Here is a 5,908-nt window from a genome sequence, read left to right as displayed (position 1 = left end):
CTGAAATTAGGACACGACACACCTATGGCGGGGCACATGGGTGTAGCAAGAACGAAAGCCAGAATTATGTCGCAATTTAGCTGGCCAGGGGCAGGGGAGGATATGAGGCGTTACTGCGAAAGTTGTGATGTCTGCCAGAAAAGCAAAAAGAATGTTGGTGGCAAGGCGCCTCTGGGTAGAACTGAGGTAGTGAGACAACCGTTTGAGAAAATTGCCATAGATATTGTGGGACCACTAACTCAAACGAAAAAAAAGAACAGATTCATACTCACAGCCGTAGACATATGTACACGGTGGCCAGAAGCCGTACCGCTGAAAAGTGTAACGGCAGCAGAGATTTGAGATGCGCTACTCTCCATCTTCACGAGGATGGGATTCCCGGAAGTCATACTCTCAGATAACGGGACCCAGTTCACGTCGGAAATTTTCTGCACCGTGTCTAAAATGTTGGGGATTAAAATCATTCGCGCTTCGGCATATCACGCCATGGCCAACGGGGCGGTAGAACGATGGAATGGAACTTTGAAGGAAATGCTAAAGAAAGTAGCTATAGACAAGGATGACGATTGGGACGTGTTCATCGCCTACAGAGAAGTTCCAAACGAAAGCACTGGTTACCCGCCATTCGAACTTATGTTCGGCAGGAAAGTGAGGGGCCCGATGAGCATCCTAAAGGATATCCTCACAGGAGAAGTGAGGGAATATAAGACAAGAGCTGCATATGACTACCTGCTGGACCTTAAGCAGCAGTTGCAAACGGAATGCAGTTATGCAACCCGCAAATCAGAAAATGAGAAAGATAAAGCAAAGAGCTACTACGATAGATCAGCCACAACCAAAGATATCAAAGTGGGGGATCATGTGCTGATATTGAAGCCCCAACTATTAAACAAACTTGAGCTAAGGTGGGCGGGACCTTACGAAGTCTTAAAAAAAATCGGAGACTTGGACTATGTTATTAAACAGGGGACAGCACTAAGGTGGTCCATGTAAATCGGATGCTGCTGTACCATCACAGACAAAAATCAGACGACAGCAAGGGACACCCCATGTTAGCGGCAGTGTCAGGAGTGGTGGAGGCAGAAGAAGAAAACCAAGTATCACTAACAGATGAGGAGGACATGGAACCGGGTATTCCATTGGACACAATAAAAACTCCTGACATACTGGAGGAAACTAAGTTAAGTGATATCAAAATAGGAGACACCCTGAAAAAAACACAGCGGACGGATCTAGACAAAATTATCCAAGAGTACACAGCTGTAATTAGCAACTTACCTGGAAAAACAAGTTTACTAGAACATAAAATAAAACTGACCAACACCAGAGCAATAAGAACGAAACCCTACTGCATACCATACGCTCGAAGAGAGCTTATGAAGAAAGAGATGGACGAAATGGAGAGACTGGGAATAATAGAGAGGTCCGACTCCGACTTCAGCGCACCCGTAGTACTAGTTAAGAAAAAAGATGGGTCGACACGGTTCTGTGTAGACTATAAGAGACTCCCACACTAAATTCTACGATACTAAATTCTCCCTCTCTAAATTCTCCCACACTAGGGTTTCCCACACTAATTCTCCCACACTTAACTCTCGCACACTAGATTCTCCCACACTAAATTCTCCCACACAAGATTCTCCCACACTAAATTCTCCCACACTAAATTCTCTCAGACTAAATTCTCCCACACTAAATTCTCCCACACTAATTTTTCCCAGACTAAATTCTCCCACAATTGATTATCCCTTACTAAATTCTCTCACAAAATCACCCAAACATTCAACTCCCCCATAATAGATTCCATCAAACACCTTCCCCCCCTCCCACATGAAACTAAACATTGACACAGAATATTAATGTTAGTCCCGTGAGTGCACCAATGTGTAACACAGTTCAAAGCGGTTTGGTGTCGTCTTTTGATTGTTGGAAAGTAACATATTAAGTGAGACTTCAGTAAATACGCAGATATAAGAATACCAATTGGCGGACGAGTTTGTGAACATAATATAATTAATCTTCTTCGTATTAATATTATAGCTGGTTGATACTAGTGTCTACTAATTATTGGATTAAGAACTAACAATTAACAGGAGTTGTAATTAACATTTTGTTATTAATCACCAAAAATTTTAGATACTTTTCTTGTAATTTAATTTTCTATAATTAATGTTAACGTTTGTTTACTTGTTTTTTTTTTCAATATATATTAATACTTTTTTCATTTCTTTTTATTGTTTAATTTTATAATTATCTCCCTTTAAAAAAAAAATATTGTTTGTTATTTCCCCTGACAAAAAAGTTCTACGCGCGAGATATTATGACAGAAACAGAAGACGTGAGCAAACCGCTGTGAACTGTGGACATCTTGGGTGTGATGGTTTTGAGGTGTAGGTTCCTGAAGGTGTCTATTGTGTCTGTTGGAGCGTATTTCCTACACCAGGGGTCTCCAAACTACGGCCCGCGAGGTCCTCTCATACGGCAGGCGGCGATCTTTTAGTTCACTGAATAAATGTTTGTTAAGAGGTGGCTGTGGAACTTTGACCAGAAAATTCAAAACAATCTGAAAATGTTGCTTTGGGTGCAAATATAATTGCTCGCCGTGTTGCAGACATTGGTGAAAACGTGACTCAAATAGCGAAAAATGCAAGCAAGTTTCGCCATTTTTCAATTGCAATGGATGAGTCGCTGGACAGCTGTTCCACCTCTAAAACTTCTTGTGTTCATTTGCGGTATGGATGAAGACATGAACATAACACAAGAGCTGGCTTCCCTATATAGAATGTATGGCACTGTTACCATAGATAGTTCAGAGACATGCTGAAAGATACAATCACAGAATCGCAAAATTTACAATATTTCACAGCAGTAAGATGGCTAATTTGCGAGAAAGTCCTGAGCAGAGTATCTAAGTTTAGAAAAGAAATAGGTGACTTCCTGGAAAGTAAAGGCAAGCCTCAGCTATAAATGTCTGATGAAGAAAAGGGTATAGAAATTGGCCTCTGCTGCAGACATAACTAGTCATTAAATTTTCTGGACCTAAAACTATAAGAGAGGTAAACTTACTTGCAGCTAGAAGTCATTTGATTGCAAGCAAATGACCTCCTTAGAGACTAGTTCACAGAAGGGTGGGTGGGTTTTGCATCAAAGTACCTTTCAAATTTTAGAACAACATACCTGAGTGAAGTACCATTTTCAATAATGAAATACGAGAATAAAAATTTGAGAGCAAACTTGTACCTCGAGTATGTTGTTTGCCCCCGACAGTGTTTCTTTCAGACTTTTTTATCCGGGGGAGGGGGGGGGGGGGACCTGAAATGTATCCGAACTCAAGATTGTCGTGTTAGCCGCTGTGTGCCCTAGAGTCCGACCACGCCGTGCAAATTAAACTGTTGGTAACAGCCTAGTGACTTCATTCAAAATATTCAGGGGAGGGGTGGGGGCACTAGTTGGTATCTTAATCAACCGAAAGCTTTTATTTTCTATTTCTAGATCTGTTAGTACATTTTGTGGCAACAAATGCCTATGCTTGAAGTGTCCACATATGGGCTATGCATTTGGGGCAAATATTAGTGGCCTTTCAATAAAAGCGGCCGAGATTGCACTTTCCATAAAAATGACCAATGTTGACCTTTCCATGAAAGTGACCGAGATTGACCTGTCCAAAAAAGTGGCCCAATGTTGGCCTTCCATAAAAGTGGCCCAGGTGGTTTAAGTTGGCCTCTATGGACGTAACACCGCCTCTCGTTGAAATCACGAACACGTCAAAAGACAACTCAATATACAGTTGTACAAAGGCAGAGTGTTCAAATACCTAGTACGACGTGCAGTTATCGTACCAACTGCCTCAAATTTGGACCAGTAAAGTTATTTTAGAAAGCTTTAAATGACAACAATATGATAACAATATTATAATTAAATCAACTTTTTCGTGTTTTTTAAAAATGCATAAGAATTTTACAAAACTCTTATGACAAGATCACAGAGCTCAAATTTCCTAAAAATGTTTTTTTATATATTTTTTAAAAATTACCAGAAATTTGTCTTATATATATATATATATATATATATATATATATATATATTTATTTGGAAAATTATAAATAATTTAAAAAAAAACTATTAAATTGCTGTTCAATGCTTTGTTTCTATTACCTAACCACGGTGCTTAAGCTATTTATTAATGTTAATTTCATAGAGATAAATACCCAATATATATATATATATATATATATATATATATATATATATATATATATATATATATATATATATATATATATATATATCACATTCAAAATTATGTAAGCTATATACATGCTATATATACATATTGAACCAAAACGAATGTAATTTATCTAATCATATACAAGTTATAAATATAAATAACATTATAGAGTAAATAGGTTTTCAATAATCGATCTTTGTAAAAAATGTCACTTGGTCATACTAAAGTCGCGTGCTGGACTCTCCGTTAGGTTGTCTGTCTGACGTGGCACCAGTGTCTGTCTTCTCGGTAGAGTCTGTCTGGAACCGCTTGCAGAAGAAGACTTTCTGCATGGCGCGATCCTAGAGTTCTAAAGACCGTAGCGGCTGGGGTAGGAACATCCAGTCTTGGAGCTTTCCATGCAGGCTCTGTGGACGTTTAGCCTGCAGGCATTTGATGACGCCGATGATGATGAAGAGAAGGCAGACGGGCCCGAGGACGCCGAGGAAGACGTACCAGCCCGGGATGGAGAGAGCGAAGACTAGGGCGGGGAAGAGGAAGAACATGAGGAGGATGTAGACGATGTCGAACCAGCGGTACTCGGCCGTGCAGTTGCCTAGAAATTTGGCAAGCGGGATGGGGAAGCGAAGGTAGGGGATGGGGTAGAAAAGGAGGATGCCGGTGATGTTGAAGAAGAGGTGGCAGAAGGCTGCTTGTAACGCGTTTCTGAGGCCGTCCGTGTTGGGTAAGGCTGAGAGAATCGCCGTGGTCGTGGTGCCGATGTTTGACCCCAGGGTCAAAGGGTACATCCGGTCGAGTTCGATGACCCCGATGCCGACGGGATGAGGGTGGAGGTGAAGATGGAAGAGCTCTGGACGATGATGGTCAACCCGGCGCCGATGATGATGGCGAGGTATCCGGTGAGGTAGCCCAGCGGTCCGGGAAAGTCCGCGTTGATGAATTTTTTGATGATGAGAGCGATGGGGCCTTGGAGAAGGGAGTGAAGCAGTTTGACAATGGCGACCAGACACAGGCAGAGAATGGTAAGGGAGATAACCAGCATGATTTCTCCGATGACTTTGTCGTTTAATTTTGAGTACATTGCCTTGAATAAAAACTCACCTAATTGTAAAACAAAATCAATAGTAAATTACAAGCAACAAAATTGCATTAATGTGTTTAATTATAGTTAACTGTGTCAAAAATATTTTAATTATTTTTTTATATATTCATATAAAGAACACCGGGATTTTTATAAAATTTGGAAAATTATAAATATTTTTAACAAAAACTTAAATTGCTGTTCAATGCCTTGTTTCTATTACCTAACCACGGTGCTTAAGCTATTTTTTAATGTTAATTTCATAGAGATAAATACCCAACCTCACGATAACCCTAGCACAGGGGTCGGCAACCTGCGGCTCTTTTAATATCAAGATGCGGCTGTCCAGCTCCTTGCACAAATACTGATAATCTTAATAAAAAAAAAATATTTGAAATAAAAAAAAAATGTTAGTGGCTCTTTAAAACCAGGAAAATTTTGAAAATTGTAACTTTTGGCTCTTCCGCTTCGAAAGGTTGCCGACCCCTGCCCTAGCACACTGCGGTTCTAATGTTATCCTTATATGTACGTTTCATAAATATAAATACTTTACTCCAGCACGACTTTAGCACGAACTCAAATTTGAAATGATTTAAAGC

The 5,908-nt window shown here is 40.0% G+C and overlaps 1 pseudogene; it reads right to left on the bottom strand.

Moving 5' to 3' along the window:
• Positions 1 to 4,569: 4,569 nt before the first annotated feature.
• Positions 4,570 to 5,309, bottom strand: LOC131950326 (sodium-dependent phosphate transport protein 2B-like; annotated as a pseudogene).
• Between the last annotated feature and the right edge of the window lie 599 nt (positions 5,310 to 5,908).

The sequence above is a fragment of the Physella acuta genome, unplaced genomic scaffold, assembly GCF_028476545.2.
Source record: "Physella acuta isolate Inbredline_101_S28 unplaced genomic scaffold, ASM2847654v3 ptg000753l, whole genome shotgun sequence".
Taxonomy (NCBI): domain Eukaryota; kingdom Metazoa; phylum Mollusca; class Gastropoda; family Physidae; genus Physella; species Physella acuta.
Note: the sequence above shows the minus strand (reverse complement) of the source record. Positions and strands in the feature narration are given on the sequence as shown.